Genomic DNA, 22,695 nt, shown 5'->3' with positions numbered 1-22,695 from the left:
ATGCCCAAATAGTTATAAGGTCATAAGTGTTATAGAAAACAAACAAATCTGCTGTAAAAGTTTGCAATGCTGAAACAAATCACATTCCTTAAAATGCATTCCCACAGAGAAGTCAGCTGGAGACTGATTCACACTAACGTATGGGTGGACTGTATATATCTATGGGCCTAACAGTTTCTTATATTAAAAACATAAAACCATTCAAATATTATTCCTGTTAATATGAATTCTTGTAAAGTGAAAAAAATCTATAACAAAATCTTGTGTGATTATAGTTACAAACTAAATAAATAATACATTAGATGATTATATGTATTTCTGTCATTCACTGCAAGTCACACTGGTTTATCATTCAGATACATCGTCTTTTAGTTTGTGTCCTGAGAGCTGCTTTAAAAAATGAGCATAATGATAATCATGACTTCATAAGAGCATACTACAGCTTTTAGTTTGTAAAAATCTGCAAATCTGTGTCCTTACTGTGGTGTCAGACCTGAATTTAGTCAACTGCTATCATAAAAATGCCTTCCGAGGAAAACTTCCTTGGCAAAGTGAAAACGTTTGGAAAACAAAAGGAAAAAGAAAAAATCATAGAAGATATGGTGGCATATTGCAGATTACTAATGAGAAAGAAAACCAGAGTTTTAGTGTTTTTTTTTTTTTTTAATGAAAAAATGATGTATAAGAAGGAGAAAAAGATGAACAAAATCAGGGAACTCTGTTGGAGCTTTGTAAAGGTAGGATGTTATGGTTTGGATTTCTTGGTTGACTGGTTAATTAATTGTACTATCTTTATTTTTCATGTATGACTATAACTTGTGAGCCACAGAACAATTAATGCCAGTCCAAAATCCACTAAGTCTTATATTAAAGTAACCCAAATTTATTGTCACTATAGTTCCTAAAATACCTTTAACATGATTTTGTCAAATATGCACAGGCCATTGATTGAGCTGATCTTCAATCAAAACGAATCTTAGGGATATCTGAAGATGGACCTACTCATCCATTTGTGTTTTCAAAGTGAAGAACACACACCAAATTTATTTATCTTTCATTAATAAGAATACAACTGAAAGAGAGAGGATAGAAACTGTATTCCCAGCTCAGACTCCAAAGTGATCCGTGACTTTCCTATTCTTCTGTGTCTTCCTCTAACTTTTCCCTATCTCTTCTTAGGTAACCAAGAATCACAATGGTATTAGTTCGTCAGTCTGCTTTTTGTCCTTAGCAGTGTTATTTATCCCATAAGCATAAAACACACACACAAATTGATATTGTAGGTACTTGGCTCAAAAAATCAATTTGAAATCCATTTCTGTTGTTGATGACTGAGCCAACCTACATTTAGGTACTTTTTAAAAAACCTAATGTTGCAACACAAAATCTTCAGGACTAGCCGATGTGATCACTAGAGGCTGAAGAAACTTTGTACTGAACCTCAACGTATATAGACCACAGCCTAGAGCCATTCAAAAATTGTTAACTCTAGCTCTAGCAAGCTGACGCAGTGATGAAGCATTTCTGACTTTCCATACAAGAACACGTGTTATTGCAAGAAAATTTAGTAACTTATGGTAAATTAGTAAAACACATATTTAATAACTTAAGAATCATTACAGTTCTCTTCCTAAACATTTTATAGTCTGTAATACTAGAGTGAAAAATATCATGATCCACCCTCTCCTTTTAATCCAACAGATTAAAATAAATAAATTATTTGAGTAAAATGAGGCTAACTTCATCTAAATAAAAGAAAAGCTTCTCATTTGTGCTGAAGAACATAATAAATCGTGTTTCCTGTTAGGAAGTAGCATTATTGAAAATGGCAGCTATTTTCGCAGAAGTTATTTCCAGGCACCTGTAATCTAATGAGGTTTGTCCTTTTCAAAGAAAACTTGTGCATGCATGCCTGAATGCACACAACCTCTTCAGCCCAGAGCTGATAAAAGCATCTGCAAGCCATAGCTCAAGCACATTTAAATTATATAACTGGTTGGTTTATTTGTTTTAATAAGATGGGGCAAATGTGAATTACAGTGTACTTCTAACCTTTCATTCAACCTGATGTTTTAATCATTTGGAGGAAGAGAAACAAAACAAAAGAAAGGGATGGCAAACAAATGGCAATGATTCATGTGATATTTGATAAGAAAGCAACGGGAAGTCAAAATAAAAGCAAGCATATTGCAACAGATGGAAGAGATCTTAGTTAAATTGTAACCCTTCTTTGCAAAACTTAAAGGAAGCAGCTAATCAAGGAAGAAATCTATTTTTGTATACTCTTCATTTATTTTATTAAAAATAGAGACAAAAGAGGATTTATTTTCCATCAAGGCAGGAAGTTAAAGTGGGAGGCTACATTTTCAATCATAGGAAAATCATTTTTGATGCAGTTAATTCTCCTTCAAAGTTTGCAGAGTGCTACATAGAATACAAACTCCACTTTTTGTAAAGTGTAGTCCTGATATTTTTACTGGCCAGTCACATACTGAGGAACATGGATGGATCCACTGTCTGCTTTCTTAGTAGAACTGTATTGGAGTAAAAGAGGTATGAGAAAGGCTGGACAAATTGTTGAGACTTTGAAATTAGAGTAACTGGGTAGGTCTTTTTTTCTTAAAAAAAAAAAAAAAAAGTGCTTATCCATATTTTATGCAAAGATGGATGTTTTCACCATACATGTTCAATAAATTCATGCAAATAGGAAGTATGTAAACATATTTGACCAAACACTATCCTAATTTGCCCTTTGTATAACACCAATAAATTAGGTTCAAATTTGCATACTGTTATTAATCGTACACCTTTCATTTCTCTACTTAACATTCATGTAGAAATATATTTGTGTTAATACTCAGTGCAAATAAGGAAATGGAGATGGTTCTGCCTTTCCTTTCAAAATAGCAATTTATACTTTGAAGATTTTAATTCTACATCTGAAGTTCCAGATATAAAATCAAACAACGGATGTTCACTTTTTTTTTTTTTTTTTTTTTTGCAGCTATTTTAGCTATTAACTATGGGATTTTCTTTCAGTAATTTTATCATGTTTTTTAATCATGACTATATGTTTTCACTGCGTCCCTGAATACTGTAGGTGCAAGCTAAAGGTCAGCAATCTGGTCTTTAGTAAACTGACAAAGCGATGGACTGCATGAATATGTCATTCTCTATTATTTAGAGACCATGTAGAACAGAGAGAGCTTGCCATTTTGAGCACTGAAAAGATTGAACTGGCAAGGTGAGAAATTCTTTGGAAGAAATATGTTTTGAAAAATCACACTGTCTCTTATTGTTGCCTTGTGAACTTAGCCACCTTTGCTTCTATTTGTATAAACAGAATAAAAGCACATCCAGAAAAAAAAGACAATATAGCTGATTGGATTACTTAGAATCACTGAACCTATGTCTTTTAGAAATTGTAGTCAATTCTATTGGTTAAAATAATAAAAAAATAATAATTTAAAAAGGAAAAAAAATCAAAACAGAACATCTTCAACTGAAGAACTGTGTGGAAGAGTTGTTACAGGATGAAGTCACAGCTAAATACGATCAGCTTGGGAACTTTCACAGCTCACTGTGTTCAGTTCTGTTTGTATCATGGTGTGGATAATATTCATGCTGATCAATCTGTATTGCATTAAACAGTTTTAACTTCTGCATAAAGGTGTACTTTATTAATACCATATTTTCAAAAACTTAAAGTGCTTTTTTCATATATATATATTTCAGCAAGGCGATTAGAAAGAAACTTTGGATGTGATAGCATAAAACTGAGAAAGAGTTGAGTTCTAAGCACTGGAACGTAGTTTCTGATGTATTTTCTGAGTTATACTTTTTTTTTTTCCTTCTCATAAAACCTTGATGGAAACAGCATTTTATCTTCTATCTTTAGTTTTGATTTATCTTTTAGTCTGAGTTCTTCTTTCCAATTTTCTGCTGAAGTGTGACTTTTTAGTGTTTTGCTGCAATGATCACTTTTATAGGATCATATGCATAATTACCAAAATTATCTTTAACAACAAATACCAATTATAAGGCTAATACTGAAGTAAGTTTTAAAAAATAAACAATTTCCTCCATGATCATAAAATTAAATCTGAATATAATACAGTTGAACAACATTTGCTGGAGCTTTCAAGAACTTTTTTTGCCTCTAAATTGAAATCAAATTAGAGAAAATATTTGTGTAAAAGCATGTACAAATTAGTTCTTAAAAATTATCCCTTCCTTCATAAAGGACATACAGAAACACACAGAGACCTTAACTGTCACTTAACTAGAAGCTAACTGTCACTTAACTAGAAGCTAAGTATTAGCTTGACACAAGTGTTTACATTCAGAGAACACAAAATGAAGTGCAGATTAATAAAGTTATTGGCTTTATAAACCACTGGAGAGGTACTATGTTTAAGATTTTTACTGCCAGAGATAGCTGAAGCCATGACTATGTTGTGGTCAAAATTGTTTCCATCGCAAGACTGTGTGATGTTTATGTACTTTAACATCTACAAATGATTTATGAAGACGAGTTCTTTTATAGTATTACCTTTTCTTCAGCTTTTCCCCAGACTTCTTTATAAAACACAATAAAAGACTTATCTTATACCTTACCTACTGTATATATTACCTAATACTCCTATGCAGTACATCTCATTTACACAGTCACAAGCTTATCTTATCTCTTCCCTACAAACTACTTCTTCTCTGAACAAGTAACTTTAATTGGATATAACACCCCAATAACTAAAAAGTAGAATAGTGTCCTGTCATTTTCAGGTTAGACTTAAAACATAATTAATAAAAAAGTGATCCAGCTTGTCCTTAATTCCAGTTACTGAGATGTCATTTCAAATGCTGCAAAGGTTATTCCCCATTTCAATGGAAAGTAGAAGCTATTTAAAGAAATCATTTAGCTTTACTACTTACATTACCCTGCATACATCAATTCCATTCCAGTATCAATATCACATTAACACTCCATTTTTCTTTAATATCCAACAACTCATATCTTTATCTGTGTCCTAAAACAGAATTAGAGCCCAATGCAAACCATGAAGAAATAGTCAAATGTAGAACAAAAAGGAATGGGACTGTAAAATACAAAGATCACAGTGGCAAGCTTATGGAAAATCTATTAAGGATGTATGGGACGTCAAAACATATGTAACAAATACTTGCCATTCTTAGGTAGTTTGTATGAAAGAAAGCTAATGGTAGTCAATGGCATTAAGCAAGTTAGCTGAGAACAGGAGTCAAAAGTGATAGAAAACAAACCAGAAGTTATGACCTAAGTAATGAGCAGTCAACTAAACTCATATATAATCTTTACTGCTAAATAGAAATATAAATAGATCTTAATGAAGTTCCTGTGTTTTAGCATGAGCAATACAGCTACAAACATGAAGTATGAGGAAAGCTTCAAGCTGAAAGATGCATATGGAATTTAACCTAGTAGCAAGCCATCAAACAATACTTAAGCAAAATTCTTTTACTCTTGTAAACAATGAAAAACATTTGAACCAGAGGAGAACTCTGTTTCTCTGACAAATATTAATGCTGGATAAGGTAAATTGGTTTTCAATTCATAATTCACACTAATTCCCCTGACTGTAGACTTCTGTCTTGGGCTTATCTTCATGGATGCATTTAAGCACTCTGGTGACAAGGCAACCTTTCCCATTCTCTGTCAGTGCTAACATAATTTCATATAGGTTCTTCAAAATTATTACTCTTCCCCCCAGAAAAAACTCAATTAGCTTTAAGGCCAGGTGGTTTGAATCTGGCAACACTCTTGTGTCTTTGCCAATAGAGATTCCTTAGAAAAAGCAGCATGTCATGACAGACAGTGTCCTGGATGTACCCCTCTATAGAAATCCCAGACCATATGGAAGCAGTGTGTGCTCCCAGAGAGAACTTAGCACCACAGTCCATCATCAAAAACTAAGCAGGAGAAAAAAGACTGGCTAAATTAAACACAAGAGCCATCTTAACCAGTAACTCTGCAATCAGGAGACTACCTTGGAGTTAGAAAAACTGACCTGTACAGAACATCTGAAGTTAAATTGGATTTTGTCAAAACAGAGAAAATGAAAATGTTGACTCATAGTTGCTTTTTCTTTTTCTTCTTACTTTTGCACTTCTACTGCCAATTTTCAATAGCAATATATTAGTGGGGTCATACATAGCACCTTACAGTAGCTTTCCTGGAACAGTTTTTAGGAAGCTGGGCACACGTGCTCAAGGTGAATTGAAAAAGGAATAATTTCAGACCAGTATGATGCAACAAAGTGAGTCCACAGCATGGAAAAAAAATTCCACTTATAGGCTTATCGTAGGAAAAAAACTCTGAACATTCTTTGTAAATACATTAAGTACTAGGCAGACACAAAACAGCTCTGTATTCTACTATAGGAACAGGGTTCTGTTGTAACCTTGTAAGATGAGAAAAGTATTAAAATGGCCTTTAAGATTACAGTTGTGATATTGATTGCTTTAAATTGCAGGCTTCAAATCCTATCATATCCTGTAATGCTATACCATTTTAGTAGGAAATGAGGCAAGAACTGAGAATATCCTGAATGTACTTATGGAAAATCTGGTCCAGTTAATTTTAGCTGGAAAATGCAAGAGAGTTGTAGGCTTTGTAAGAATATGGAAAACTCCTAAAATTAGGACACTTCCATGTACTGAATGTTTAAGATCAAACTCTGGAACCACAACCCATTTGGAGCTGAAATAGAACTGATTTTTGCAGGTTTTATTAGTGTTCTATCATTTCAGTATTTTAGCACTGGCAACTAGATTGCTTACAATGGCATAGTTACTGCTGCAATAGTAACTGTGATAGTCATAACAAATGTGATGATAAGGTTGAAGATGGAACTGATTCTTTAGTCAGTTATACTGCTTTTATGATGCTTCCAGTACTGCCTACGAAGCCAAGGAGTGTGATCCAACCACAATATTTTTATTTTCAATTCATCAATGTGTAAACATACAGTACTCTCTTCAATGACTGAGTATACAACTTTGAGTCTGTAAAGTTAAAAGTGAGTGTAAATTATTGCTGGTTTTTATTTTATGTTTGTATTCAATATAATTTGATTACTTGAAAGGACTTGTAGCCAGCATATTGCAGTGCAAAATAATATCATGAAAAATACATGTCTTTTAATGCAAGGTTTGCACCTACAGTTTATCATAAGCAAAACTTGCAGAATCAACAGAGACTAAATAAACCAAGTCAAAACTTGAATTATCTAATATAGCACTGTACATTTTTAACAATGTACATTATAATTTCATGCACATAAACTAGCACAGCAAATTTCTTGGTCCTGACTTTGTAACACTTTGTTTCCAACGCCAGCTATAGCACTTTGTAATCCATCCTTTCCAACATCTGATAAATACACTATTATGCTACTGCAGCTTTTCCTAATTCGAGGTTGCATAACTTAAAAAAAAATAATAAGGCTGGCAAGCATATAATAGAAAAAAATTTCCTTTTACTATTACCAATATACATTTTGCATTTCTCAACAAAATGAAATCACATTGACATTATATATGCTGCTGTCTCTCATGATGTTCTTCTGGAGTCTTGCAATGACCAAAATACTTCTTGCCAAGGGTTGAAATGCTAGAGATTTCTTTTTAAAGCTGGCAGTCTATCCTATAGGAGAGATTTTCTTCTTTAAAGTCCGCTGGCTGTTCACTGGAAGAATACTTATAGATATATGCTGGCAGAAGATTTCATCTATTGATGGAACATGATGCTGGCTAAGCATTCTTTCCAAATGTATTAATTTTAGTCCTACTGCCTTTTTAGATTTTTTTCTTAGTTGATTTATTTCTATTTTATTCTTCTTTTATGGGAACTTGAGATACTAATAGAGACAATCATGTTAGAAATCAAATTCCACTGGAAAGCTGAATGCTTGAATTCTACAAAGCCAAATTGTTTTATGCTATCATTCCTAATTTAAATATTAATAAAAATCAAAATAAAATAACCTCATGTAAAAAAAAAAACATAATAGTTGTTATGCTTGTTTGCAATTAGGCCACATAACAAATATATTAAGATTTTTTTTTTAAATACAGTATTTCCTATTGCTGAAGTACATAAAAGTAAGTATTTTGTGCTTCACTCTAGCTGTTGTTCTTTGTTTTCATCATACTGACATAGAGAAATTATGAAAACTAAAATATTGGCCACTATAAAATGAAATTCTCAGCCTCTTGGTTCAAATTAACATATCTTCAATGACAATGAGTTGTCTTTACTTACGTTTATGGCTATCAATTATTTCTTTACTAGATCTGATAAAATATTTGTCTCCTTATATTTATATGCTAAATTTGAAACTTACTGATTTGTTTATATTAGTTATAAACTACTCTTTCTTGAATCATGCTTTTTGCCGCTTTTTAATCCTTGAGACTCTGATCAGTCACATTTATGCAAACATAAAAGCCGAAGTTAACAATACAACTGAATTTTAACTGTGCCTTCCATTCAAGATCCAGAACACTTAACCAACATTAATTAAGTTTCACAACACTCTTATGAGATACCAAAGCATTTGTTTTGCCAGTAAGAAATCAGTGCATAAAGACTGCATACAGATTTGATTTGGGCTTAAGGCATTGGTTGAAACAGCACTGAAGCACAAAAAATGAACTGTTTCTTTACTAAAAAATTAAACAGCAAAACACTGCTCTTAAACCAAATAAGCAACCCAAACAAATGCTGTCATTTTCATTCTGAAAACATTATCCACTTAATTCTTTCTTGCTGCAAAATGTGACATGAGAAGACAGTGATTCCTCAGCATACACTTCTCAAGAGTGTGCCAATGCTACCTTTATCCTTTCCGATTAGATTGTTTTGAGTTAAAACTACAATCCCAACTATAGAACAAATTTGTGGTACAGAAAAAAAGTATAAAATCCAAATGTAGGGAAAAAAAAAAAAAAAAAAAAACACCAAGAAACAAACAACAAACAGCAACAACTAAAAATAAGTTATTTTCTCACCTCCGGAAACTGAATTCAGCATTGCTAGAATGTGACTGGGCTTAAAGAATTTGTTTGTAGATGTCTATAGCAGAGTACTTATGCTCCTCCCATAGACAAAGGTGATTTATAGATACCCATTTTATGAAGTGGTGAATTCTATTGCAGACGTTTCTCTCCACTCCCTCCACAGAAGATTGAGTGTGACAAGCACAAGCGTACATGTCTGCACTGTAGACTTGTATGTTTCATCAAGTCATCCAACTTCATCCAACCCAGGTCTTGTTTGCAAGCAAAATTATGTTTAAATAGAGACACATTAACTAGTTTTCCATTACAAATTAATAAGGATATAGTAATACTGTTACGGTAATACAATGAAACTATATTAGTTATATCACTTTCTTATCTAGAATTCTGTGAGATGTCTTCTACCTTTTTTTTCTATTTCTAAATTTACATTTACTATTGTTCTTATTTTTTAAGGTTTGGAATGCTTCTTTTAACTTTTGCTTCTTGCACTGGTAGCATCAAATTGAAAGAAATGCCGAAAAGCTTCAGGGTTAATGCAGAATTGGATTTATCCTCTCTCTATTTGAAGATCTTGCTTTGTACAACTTTCAGAACTGTAATCAAGAGTATTGTAATATTACAGAACTACATCAAGCAGATGATTATAGCAGAAATTATCAGGAACTGGTATTGTTCCAGAAGTGTTGCACAATTACTCACTCTCAACACTGTCAGTTACAAAAACTGAAATTCATCTGCTTATGGTCTGTTTACTATCACAAGCAATGCTGGCATTCTGAGGCAAACAAAAAGGAAAATAAACAACCGAGGAGATTCATCACAGTAACTTCCAACTTCCAATAACTTCCAACAGCAATACAGACAGCTACGTTTGAGATTCTTCTTTAGATTCCCATTGTATTCAAGGAAGTGACTTGTAAGACATGATTCATTTAATTCAAAGGCAGAAATATGTCTATTACTTTTCACTGACTCTAACAGGAGTGCAGCCAACAAACTCATATAAAGTCACCTACCCCACAAATGTGAAACATATTCATCCCACTGATACTGCTTGGAAATTTTATAGATAGTTGTGTTGTCTCAACAGCTATTTCACAAGTTTCACACCTTCTTAATACATAGCAGTATCTATAGTGCGTCTATGGCATCTGCTAAATTCCATGTATCTTATCAATTGAAAAAAGCTAGGATAATGAAGTAAAACATGAGTTTTATAAGTTTCAGTAACTTAAACCTCCTTTTTTTTTTTTTTTTTAACTTCTTTTGTACAAGTAGTGCTGTTGTGTATAGCATGCTTAAACAGCTCCTGCTTTTCCATCTCTGCTGGGTTGGCTTTCAAAAGTATTGCACATCTAAAATTAATTCAGAAACATTAATGTGTTTATAAACTCTCTTTGTAAGTATTTAAGCATATGCAAGCATACTGAAAATGAGTACAAATCCCACTGCACTGTTTTATTGTGTAAATATAATTTCTATGTATTCTAAATCCCTAAACATTTCCCTACTTCAAGTATACTTTTATTACTCCAATAATATTGTACTTATCCTTGAAAAAAGAGAAATTCAAATTCACAAATCCTATTCTGTACAGTGTTAAAATTTTGTATAGAATCCTACTTATTTTAACCCTACTTTAATATTCTTTCATCACAGCTATAATTCCCAACAATATTAAGTAGCTGATACATTATCTTGACATTCTTGATGGCTCCCTCTTTAAGTAGCAGTCTTCAGCTTTGTTCCTAAAAACTTTTTTTTTTAACATAAAGAGTTTTCTGCAATGTGTTTTATTTCTTTACATTTCCTTACACTTCTATACTCAAATTTTGCATAAAACTTTTTTTTTGTTTGTTTGTTTTCTGACTATGTACTCTCTTTCTGAATAGCTAACTATTTTGGACACTCTCAGAATTTCTGGTATCTGCAAACTGCCACCTAACTACATCCTCTGCAACTACCGTCCTTTGTAGCTGTAACTGTCATCAGTCTTATTCTGTTCTCAGTCATTAAGTGTCAGATAGTAACTCACAAACTATTTTTCCTCAACTGTTAGTCTAGTATAGCATAAAATGGACACATATCATGTATAAGCTCCTGCAGTACTTGTCTCTTTTTTTCTATGCCTAAAATTGGTTCAATAAAAGCTGTTATCTATCACAGGGTGACAATGACAGGAGCGCCAAAAGGCTTGTCTCTACTGGTAAAATAAATAAAAAAATCTAACAGATATTACATGTAATTGAAGTAATTTAAAACTCTTTGAAAACTTTTTGTAAATTGGAAATTTTAAAAGTTCCTGGTATTACAATGATGTGGAATGTGTAATAATGTATTTATTTTTCAGATATTGTAGGTCTAAGGAGATTTTTTGTATACTTCAATTATAAAAACATTTAAAACATACAAACTTGTGCAATTTTTATTTTAATGAAGATGAGAAGTTCATTAACGAAGATAAATATTTCATTAGATGTTAAATAAAACAAAGAGATTTTTTGGCTTCTCTCAGCACAAAATTCCTTTGAAAGATTAATTAATACATGCAAATTATGCAAATTAGACCCATGCAAATATTTTATGAAGACAATTAAGGGAACCATTAATTACTGCTTTTTTTGCTTCACTGAGATTCATTCATTTAATTTTAATTTCACTTTAACTGTTTTGATGTATAATCTTGCAGCTAAGAACTTTATCTTTCCTAGTGGGTCACTTAAACTTATAAATTTCATCAAGTGAGCAACAACAGAAATCTGTAAAGATATTCTCTGGGCTGTGTTTAGTATCAAGAGAAAATTTTGACACAATGCACTCCTAGAAACTGCAAAACTGGAAGGGAATGTGAGCTCATTCTTGGACAAGGTTCAACTGCTGGAAAAGCAATTAATTTGCTTTGGCTGTGCTAATATAGGGGAATTAGAAAGTGTGACACAAGACAAATAGAAATAATTAGTTCTCCAAAATGATGTTCTCATTAATATGGTTTGAACAGTAGAAATAAAAAACATTATTGTGGCATGTCTGCATTCTGTCCCTAGCCACAGGAGGTAGAACAATGCTAGATACAGCATTTTTTCACCTTTGTAGTTTGTATGGTAGGAGCATTTATTTTTATCTTTTTATTAAAGAAAAACAAATTACGAACCTGATTCTTTTATCTAAAACCTATTGAGCTTTCAGAGAGCATTAGAGATCCTTAGACTTCTTAACTGTTTTCTTCCTAACAAAATATGAAATTATAAATACAACCAAGCTTTTAACAAAAGGTGCTAAATTGATACTTTGATTACAATATATTTATACATTTAAATATTTTATAATATATAATATCCATATATACAGTATATATACTGTAACTTAAGCTTCTACAGCAAAAAATTGCTCTATCAAAAGAGTTTATGACATCCTCTCCAAATACAAAAGCATAAATTTTCTTTTTACATGAAGTGACTATACATGCATGTGTTGGAAAAAGTATACAGAGGTATATTTTTTGTTACTCTCATTCTTAACACTTAGAGCAAACAAATCACCTGCACTTTTCACAGAAAGAGACCTTCAGAAGGCTAAGAACACCTATACTCTATATTCTGTAGCTTGTTGCAGAATTAAAAGTAACATTATGTGGCATGCTCAATACATGAACTCAATTCATCAATAAGTGGTATGCCTTCCAGCCATCTACCACATTCAAACTGAAGGCAAATCCCTTCAGTCAGAGTTTTCTTGTGTACATATGTTGTATCTCAAGTCAGATAATAAATTGCAATGATTTAACTTATTTCTTCTTACAGTTAGGTACCAAATCTGCAGCACCTGACTGAAATTGAGATTTTTTTCATTAAATTTAAGAAGGGAGAATATGTTTGTGGCCATGCCTATCTTCGTATTTTTTTTATACAGGATTATTGTCAGTAAGAAAATTCTAAAGCACAGCCTTCACAGAAGTTAAGTGAAAATGTCTAAGAAAATTTCTAGAAGTCACAGTTTAGTAGGTAATTCTGTGTAAGTATATCCTGTCTTCAAGGAAATGTATTGGAGGCCTCTACCTTGAAGTTCAGACCCTTGAAACTGTCCTATCTGAATGAAGAGTCATTTACTCTTCAACAGTGTGAATAAACTACTATCATGCTCTTAGCTTGGTAGATATGTAAGTGCTCATTAAACACATGGTTAAATGACCATAACACTTCCAAAATAGTGGGGAGCACCTTTTCCCTTGACCATCAGTTTTGTTGGCAGTCAGTTTGTTTGTAGACTTTTGTTAAATGTGGCTGTCTTCAATGACTTTTTTCTAGTCAAATCTTGCAATTATCCATGTCTTACAACTCCACAGTCGACTTCCTGGGCTTTTCTTGGCTAGCCTTTGAAATAAGTTTTTGATATTCACTCCTCTCTCATTGTCAGGATCTTATTTTCCATCACCTGATTAATCTCATTCTGTTTGATCTTTTTGGATTCTACTTCAACTTACTGTTTTAGTTTCTCAGGGCTGAGATCTTCCTCCCATTGTCTCTCTCTCTCTGAGCTTCATATCTCAGTAACCTAATCCACAAACAGAAATTCAGCTACCATATCTATGTTGAAAATAGACATAGGTTCTTTGTACTCCAGTTCTATTCTATTTTTCCTCTTAACCCTCTTCCTGTTTTCTTGATACTCTGCATGAATGCTTAGGTCCTACGACTATCCATGGTTGCAAAAACAGAGCTGGTAATCCTGCACCCCTTCAGAATCCTTCTCCTATTTGTCAGCATGACTCTTAGTTGCTATGAATCACTCTTTTCATCTGGTCTGTAAGTTGAAGTTCAGAATCAAGGCATCTTGCTTGTTTGCTACTTCTGACTCTTCATTACAATCTAGTGTCTAAAATTCTTCTCATAAAAAGTCTCTGCCATTCACTTCTTGTCCTCACTAGCTACAAATTCATATTCTGTTTCTCCTTATGTCTTGTCTGCTAGAGCTTACTTCTGTCTATGTTGTATAAACAAAATCATATGGCAAAAATATTTCCTAGACTGCTCCTTTGAATTGTCACTCGTTCTGAAGTTCTTTCACTGGCTCTTCCCTTTTAACAACTGGAAACACAGTAGTTGAAAGGCTTTGCCTTACCCTTCACTTTGCACATTACTCTTTATCAAAATCTCACAAAGTGGAGATCCTTACAGAGTGTTGTGGGGTTTTTTTATTCGTTTCAGTTAGCTAGTTTGATTTTTTCCCCTATTTCTCTTCACAGTTAAGAAGACTCTCATACAATGTTCACCTAACTAACTCATTACGACCCTTCAGGCTTGAAATCTGATTTTATACAAGAGTCTGACAGCAAGACCTGAGATCCGGAAAGGTAAGGTAACTGAATCAGGATTGTGATCAGGAACACACGTAACTTCCCACATCATTCAAAAAAATAATTTAACATCACGATCATTAACATACCATAGTCACCACCTCACTCAAAATATTTGTGTGAAGCATTATGGGAAATGACATTAGCTATATTTCTTTATTAATTTTTGATTTAATTAGTCAGGAATGAGGACAGTAATTTCAAGAACACAGTAGGTTGTCTAGGATGAGTGTGGATGATCACATCAAAAGATTTCATTAATATTATTGCACCATTATTGATGTTAGAGGTATTTATCTTATGTAAGAAAATAACTGAAAACCGAATATTCGTAAATAACTAAAAATACCCTTGCTCTTGTTGTTGTCATAGCATATATGAAGACAGCTTTGTATTTGAGGACTCAATTTTAATTAAATGCTATATCTTACTGATTTGACCAAAATTTCAAAAGGAAAGCATGTATTAATGCATGCATGCTTAGCACTTAGCTCCTGACATACAGAAAGCTGATACTGGTTTATCTTCTCTTCTTTGTATGGTGTATAGCAGAGTATTGGGCCTGTCTGAAAAGCAGGAAGTTGAAGAAAGAAATTTAGCAGCAGTTTGGGTTAGGTATTTGGCAAAACCTTGATAAATAACCCATTCCTCATTAATTTACTCTAGGTTCAAATACTTTAAATATCATTATTAACATTATTTAACTAAACTGGTTATGATACTTAGTTAGAAGTAACAGAATCTAGAGTTTATATCAGGTCTTTTTGCTGACAACAGAACACACAAGTCTAGATGACTACGTAAGGAGTAATTATGTAAAATTTTTAAAAAAGAATTAAATAATACTAGGCAACATATGTTGTCACTGCATTTCAAAGCTATGACTAACAAAGAAGAGATCTAACAAAACTTATATCACGTGTACTATGTCATTACTCTGATATTCAGAATCCAGCCATTGACCTGAGAATGTGTAGAACAAGCATGAATTACATGTTACTTGAGTTCTGTTACCATGAAGTCGTGGAACATAAATTCCACGATCAATATTCAAGCTGGTAAATTCATTCTAGTTTTGCGTATGTCCATATAGTGACATAGTATAAATGAAGATATAAAAGGGAAGGCAAAAAAATGAAAGGCAGAATGAAAATTTAAGCTCATGCAATATTTAAATTCAGTCCCTGACCTACCACACATTTCTGACATAGCTTTGATCAAGATCCTTAGCCACTCTATAATTGCTTTGTTCTGCATCACAGGAATATTTTCTGTTGTGAAAATTAAATAAATTAAAGATTGCGAAGTTGTTCAGATATTAAAAAAATAAGATTTCTACTAACTTTCCAGTTACTCCTAACATAGCTAAAAACAATTTATTGGAGACAGACCACAAATCTGCAAACTGCAATAATTATTGAAAAGAAATGGTAATTCTGTTCACTATAACATGTATCCATGTAGAAACATTATATACTGGCTGCTTTGAAAGTAATGCCTCCTGTTTTATGTAGGTTGCTCAAAAAGTAATGCCTCCTTTTCATTTCCACAACAGCTACGAAATGGACAATAACACTATTTGATGGAGTAAATTCACAAGACACTATCTTTCAACACAGCCATGCATTTTCACCAGCAATGAACCAGAGCCTGCATTCTACACTCATAAAAGTCTGCACCAACAGAGATGACTGACTGTTTCACAACTGCTATGATAGTACCATTGGTAGGCAAATGTTGCCCATGCAGTCCATCTTTCACTGGTCTGAAAAGATAGAAAACAGAAGGTACCAGATCTAGACTATACAATGGATGTATAGTAGAACAATCCAGTCAAGACTGGAAATGTGCTTCACAGTCTTCAAACTGGCATGGGACCTGGTGTTATTGTGTTGCAAGAGAATGGGTGTCTTCTTCTCTGGCCTGAGTTAGGTAGGAAGTTTGAGCCCCTAGTTCAGTCAGCATAGCAATGCAGCAGTCAGAGTTGATGTTTGTGTAAGTTCCTGGAAATCCAGAAGGATCACCTCTTTTCTATTCAAAAAGACCATGCACATCACATTACCTGTTGAGTGCTGAGTCTTGAATGTTTTCTTCCATGGGGAATTCACATGTTGCCACTCCAGTTGCAACTGCCATTTTGACTCTGACTCATAGTGGTGACACAACATCTCATCACTGGTAATGATGTGATCCAGGAAATTGTCTCCTTCAGCCTTGTGTTGGTTCAGCAGGTCCTGACCGAAAGTCTTCTTTCTTATTCTGTGTGAGCATTTGTGAGACTCACCTGAAATAAACTTTGTCGTATTGCAATGTTGCCACCATAATTTCCAACATACTGAAGCCAATATTCAGCTCCAAATACAGTCCCTTGCTTGTAATTCGCTGATTCATGCCGATGAGCTGATCAAGACGCATTTCAATTCATGGTGCAACAGCTGTGTATGGCTGTTTGTAATGTGGCTTGTCTTTCACATTGCTTTTACCACTGCTGAAAAGCACCACCTACCGCCTCACTGTGTTCATATCCACTGTTTGTCCTCCATCAACATTCAGAAAGTGTTCAGAAAGCTCAGAATGCCAATGGATGCAATTTTTTCCACATGGAGGAATTCAGTGACACCCCTTTGCTTCATACACACTTCCATGTCAGGCGCCATTTTGTCAGACTGCCCTCTGCTTCCATCGGTCGCATAGCAACAAAATTTAATATACTGGAATAATGGCGGGAAGGTTCTACCTCTATTTGCCATACCACCAACACACGCTTCTGACATTGCGGATCAACTTAATAAAATAGGAGGCATTACTTTTGAAGCAGTCGTTGTACAAACTAGTCAACAGATAAAAAGATATAGAGAAATTATGCCACGAATATTCATATATTTCCAGTAAAAGTGTTGGAAGAAGAGTCCTTTTGAAAACAGCACCATAATAAGTATCTTTTCAATAGTAACACGAGGAGTAAGCAAATTGCATTGTATATCACTCAAATCATGAATATAATATGTTTAGAGGTGTTCTAAACAAGCCAAAAAGTCTTGATTCAACATCTGGTATGACCTGAGAATTCTGTGTATCTTCCAGTTGATGCTCCAGGCAGTACTGGATCTTTAGCAGATCTGATTAACCCTGTGTGGATGTCTCAGATGCCCTGAGGAATCTCAAATGGCATTAGTCATCTGATTGAATCATTTTTTAAACTGTCTAGGATTTAATATTAAGATAAGGGTATCTTATCTTCTCTATGAATATCTTTTTTCAGAGCTTCAGACTAGTAAGAATGAAGTGGAAAATTGATGATGACTTTCCTTGGTAGATTAAAAGCCTTCTACCACATGGCTTGCTAAAAATTTTTCTTCTTCTTTCAATACAGGTGGTGTTTAACAGTGAAAAACAGACACTGAACCGGATAGTCGTTTTAAATCTGATTTAATTTAAATTCAAGATTTGAAATCGAATCCAGATTTGATGTTTCTTTTTACCTACCAAAGCTGCAGTACCTTTCAGGAAGAAGAATTGGATCTCCTTGTCTAAAGATTTATTCTTATGTGTTTTAAGAGAATGAAGTTAACTTACTGACTACTAATTCGTGCTAGTAGCTTTCTGAAGCACATTCCTTTTAGTAGAACTGAACATTATTGCTGTTATTTTGACATAGGGATCATCCCATTTTTGCTTTGCATGAAAAGTCACGACAAGGAAAGCACAACTATTAGAAAAATCTCAAACCTAGAAGTTTTGAGGTCTGTTGAGGTCTGTTGAAGTCTGTTGGTCTTAATGAATTCATAAAAGAATGCACTGCTACTTTTGACAGGAGTAGTTCTTTCATAAGTGGATGATACACAAACAAGAGGTGTTTTTTTGATCTCTATGGCAGTTTAAAAACCAAATGCCAAGAAACAATCTCTATGACATACATTACAGCTGACATAATGCCACTTTCCTTCAGTGGTCTAAAAAGTAGTAAACATGGCTGAGGGAAAAAAAAAGGAAAAGAGAGAAAAAGGGTCAGCCCTCTACACTGTGAAGAGGCAAACACTGACAAAGTTTACACTCACCAAATCTAGCTCTAAAATAAATGGGTTTATAGTTCCATTGTGAATAAATTAGAAATGCACTTTGTTTTCATCTGTTTTATGATAGTCTATAGAAACACAATTTCACTGAAATGATGTTTAATTTTCTAAATCAGTTTTTCACCTTAGTTTATAAAATGTATTTTAGTTCTTTCTTAAGAAGGGAAAAATGTGATATCAGCTGAAGAGACTATGTTAGAAATGTATATTTTACTAGTCTGCTCAGGTTTCTGTTGATTTCTGAAAGTGAGGATGAAGGGAACATAAATCGGATGGCAGCTTGCAGTGTCCAACATTCCTAGATAGCAAGACAACTGGGATGACATCACTAGCCTATGTGTTAGGTAAGAATTCATCCATCTTACCTTTAAATAACATGAAATTGGACCAGAGAGGGAGTAAGAAATTAGTGAAAATAAAATAAGTCAGTTCTACAATCTTATAGTTTTTTTTTGTCACTGTGTTTTACTTAATATCCTTATTGTTCTGAATTTTTCCACTTCACTCTGTTCTTGCTTTTTAATTAATTTTACACATAGCTTCTTAAAAAGTGCACTAGAGTACCACGTTGGAGGAAAGCCTCTGATTGATTAATCATTTATCTCAGTAGAAAAGCCATGAATATATTTATTTGATTTCTGGTACCTTTGTATATACACATCTATAAAATGATATGTAAATTGCAAAAGATAGCTATTTCAAAGAAAATGTGGAAAAGTTTATGTGTGCGTTAAATGAGGGGGCTCTACAAGAATGTTTTGCAACATACATGTAACTTTTTATTAACTCTGTGCTCTCTCTTTGCCTTTTTGGCGATAAATAACAGTATTGTATAGCTCGAACTTTAAAGGTGTAGCTAACAATGACCTATGAACACTATGAAACAGTTGTCTATTTATAGGTTACTGCCTGCAATCAATACCACCTTCTGTTTAAGTTAATCAATGTTGTCTTTAATTGATTAGCTTGGGTTGAAAACCTGCCAAAGCACTGAACTTCTAAACAGAGGGATAGAGAATATGCTTACTACTGTTTGGTTTCCATGCATTGTAAAATCATTTCAGTATTTATTCATGGTCATGGAAATATGAAGCAAAATAAATCTTCATTGAACACTTCCTCAGTGAGTATTCAGATGTAAACTATAAAAGGGAAACAAACAGCTAGAGATGTTGTAAATGTCTATCATACAATCTATGTTTAAAATCTGAACTGTACTTCATTGTTTGCCAAATAAAACAAAAAAAAAAAAAATCAGGAAAAAATGTTCTTTAAGACATTAAGCTTGTAAAGCTAGCAAAGCTTATTCTTCTCTGGGAAAATAAAATGAAATATATTGAGTACAGGGAGAGAGCCCAGCACTTTCTGAAATGTACAAAAAATAAAGCAGTTATTTGCAGAGATATTCACTCTGCAAAAGTAATGAAATTCAAGGTGGTACACACAGATTAATGTTGTTATTTATTATTATGTATATAATTTCATTGAAGAGCATAGCATTGCACAGATGAATAATAAGTGCATGACCCTGATGTTAATACAAGGAGCTACACTCTGCAGTCAAAAAGCTACTAAAGTTTAAGGCACTAATCAGATGTAAAATGAAGCATTGTAAGTGTGCATGACTGCATGCAAGAACAATGTTTAACAAACAAATATTTTAGGAAGACTGAGCAAAAATAAAATAGAATAGGGTGGGCTCATCAAATAGATTTAATAAAGCAGCTCCATTTAATGTCTCTGAGGGATATTCAGTGAATTTCTAACAGCTCCCACCCCACTAGATCTGAAAATATCTTTTTGTGAGCATAAGACAAAAGAGAAGAGCACTGCAGAAAGCACTCTATCCTTCAGCTTCTAAAATTAAATACTGCACATGCATACATTTTAACCAGTACATCAATTTGTTTGACAAACTCTGGCATGCAGAGAAAGATCAATAAAAAGACAGCAGACATCACTTCCTAGTAGGTCACTGTGACAGTTTTGCTCCATTCTGTTTTCTTTTTCACACTTCTTTGAGAGCTCAGCTCACTACTCTTACCTAGAAGTGCTATAAAATTCCTCTCTTGTGAATGCAGGCATAACCAAAGCTATAGAGATACTGGAAGTGGCTGTTTTACTGAACTTCAGAATCTTAAGAATAGAAAGCTGAAGGAAGAAACCTGACTTAAAAAAGCAGATCTCTGTTAGATTGCTGATGATGATGCTGATGACTGATACATTCTCGCAAAATGGTGATATTTCATAAATATAGACAAACCTTCTTGCTGTTTAATTCTAGGCTGAAAAATACTCCTTTCTGAGTTTTCCTTAATAGAATAAATGGAAATTATTAGACAAATTTTTAAAATGTGGCCTAATGAAATAGCAGCCTCAGTGGTCTGAAGACCAAGAATGACTTTCACAGAAAAGTTCTTTTTAAAAAAAAAAGTCCACTGGTTTGTCACTGCTGTGTTATTGAACCTTTTAACATTTCTATGGATCTAGAATAGTCAGTTGTTTGTTTCCATAAACAGCCTAACTAAATAGCAGATGTTTCCTTGGGCAGTTATTCAATATATCTAGGAAAAAAAAAAAAAAAAAACTCTTTGCGTTCCAGACTTCTGACAGCTTTGTTTCCAGCTCCTGACTACTTTTCCCTGCTGAAATGTTCAACCTTTACAGCAGGCCTTCACAACAGGTGGGCTGTGGGTCTCTTGCAACTTGAAAAACCATTTGTTTGGCCCATCAGCAGCTGAGAAGCATCATGTACTGTTTGATTTGCTCAGCTGCCAAGATGATGGCAGCAACAAGATGTCCAGCAAAAAATGCATATCTAGCTTATCACTGATCCCTCAGAATGCATGTATCTTCTAGTCAGCCACCTAGCGAACCAGCAGACACATACCTCAAGTTCATACACACATGTTGCCACACCAGTCAAAGTGGAGTAGTAAGAAAGATTTGGCATATTCACAAGTAGTATCTGGGATAGAGGGTAGGGGATTGCATTTGGTTGAGAGGAAGAAGGAAAATGGGAAAATAATAATTTGAAGGGAGCTAAAAAAATGCTGAATTGGGTCAGCAGAGAAGTAGGAATCACTTGGGAAAGTAAAAATTCACTTCCATTCTGAAATGACCTGAAAACCCAATTGAGAATCCTGGCTCTCTAATAAACTCAAGCAACTTTCTGCTAGAAGTCCCATGCAATAATAAATGAGTAACAACAAATCCATAGCACTTACTAAGCAGCAATAAAAATGGAACAACTCATGAACAAATGTCAATTAAACCAAAATGCAGAATTTACAAGTTGATAGATAGAATAGATAGAGCTATTTACGTTTCTAAATCGGGTACTTTTCTTTTCTTGGGATTAATTCATTAAAACTATAGAGAACATATGATTGTTGGTTTACATGTAGAGGATGATGGCTAAACAGAAATAGACTTATATTGGCCATCATAGTCGATATCATGAGCAAAATAAATGAAAAAAAGGCTAAAGAAAAGACATTTTATTTAAATACACTGCAGAGAGAACGCATCTCCCAAGAAAAGAAAGAGATGACGATACTGAAAACTGATTAGCTAATTTGAAAGTAGTCTTGCACCAGAATATGTTTCCTATCAGTAATTTGTAAACAATATTAATCTTCTTTAAGTCCAAAAACAAACTCATAAAGTTGAAGATCTAGAGAAATTAGAACAACAAGCCTGGTGCAGGTGGACTTGTAAATAAAGAGAGAAAATAGAACTAGAGGGAGTGACTGAGACTGGTTGGACAAATTGACAGAAATCAGGCACTGGAAAACACTGTGAAAGGAAGCTAGTAACAAGAAATGGTTGGCTGACAGTAGCTGAGACCAAAGCTGAGAGACCACATGATTTGGATTCACTAGACAAGAACAGGACCAGTGGTTGAAAACAGAAAGAAAGACGTGACAGAGCACAGTGCAACAAAGTCATGTTCAGTTATCTGAAAAGAAGTCTCTCTGAGGGAGAAATCTTGACAAGTGTATATGAGGCATAAAGACAGATATCTGGGGATGTCTGGATCTTGCTTAAGAAGAGTATTAGGTTCAAGAATAGGATAGGAAGATAGGAAGTTGGAATTATGACGGGATATAAATAGAAATCTGGACAAGGATATTAGGACTGACACAAACACAGACTAGAGCTTGATGGAGACACTGTTAAAAGAACTATGTGTTGCAAGAATAA

The 22,695-nt window shown here is 33.8% G+C and overlaps 1 protein-coding gene and 1 long non-coding RNA gene across 8 annotated transcripts in view; one reads left to right on the top strand and one right to left on the bottom strand.

Annotated features, from left to right (window-relative positions):
• The window catches only part of LOC146545724 (uncharacterized), a 112,841-nt gene extending 94,917 nt beyond the window's left edge, over window positions 1-17,924 (top strand). For both annotated transcript variants that reach the window (XR_014880951.1, XR_014880950.1), the window contains 2 exons: window positions 14,303-14,410; window positions 17,787-17,924. This is a non-coding gene — a long non-coding RNA (uncharacterized LOC146545724). The remainder of the gene's footprint in view (window positions 1-14,302; window positions 14,411-17,786) is intronic.
• DACH1 (dachshund family transcription factor 1) overlaps window positions 1-22,695 on the bottom strand; it is a 361,366-nt gene that overhangs the window by 6,464 nt on the left and 332,207 nt on the right. The gene's annotated exons all lie outside the window — the stretch shown is intronic.

Source organism: Meleagris gallopavo, chromosome 1 (genome assembly GCF_905368555.1).
Source record: "Meleagris gallopavo chromosome 1, MGAL_WU_HG_1.1, whole genome shotgun sequence".
Lineage (NCBI taxonomy): Eukaryota > Metazoa > Chordata > Aves > Galliformes > Phasianidae > Meleagris > Meleagris gallopavo.
Note: the sequence above shows the minus strand (reverse complement) of the source record. Positions and strands in the feature narration are given on the sequence as shown.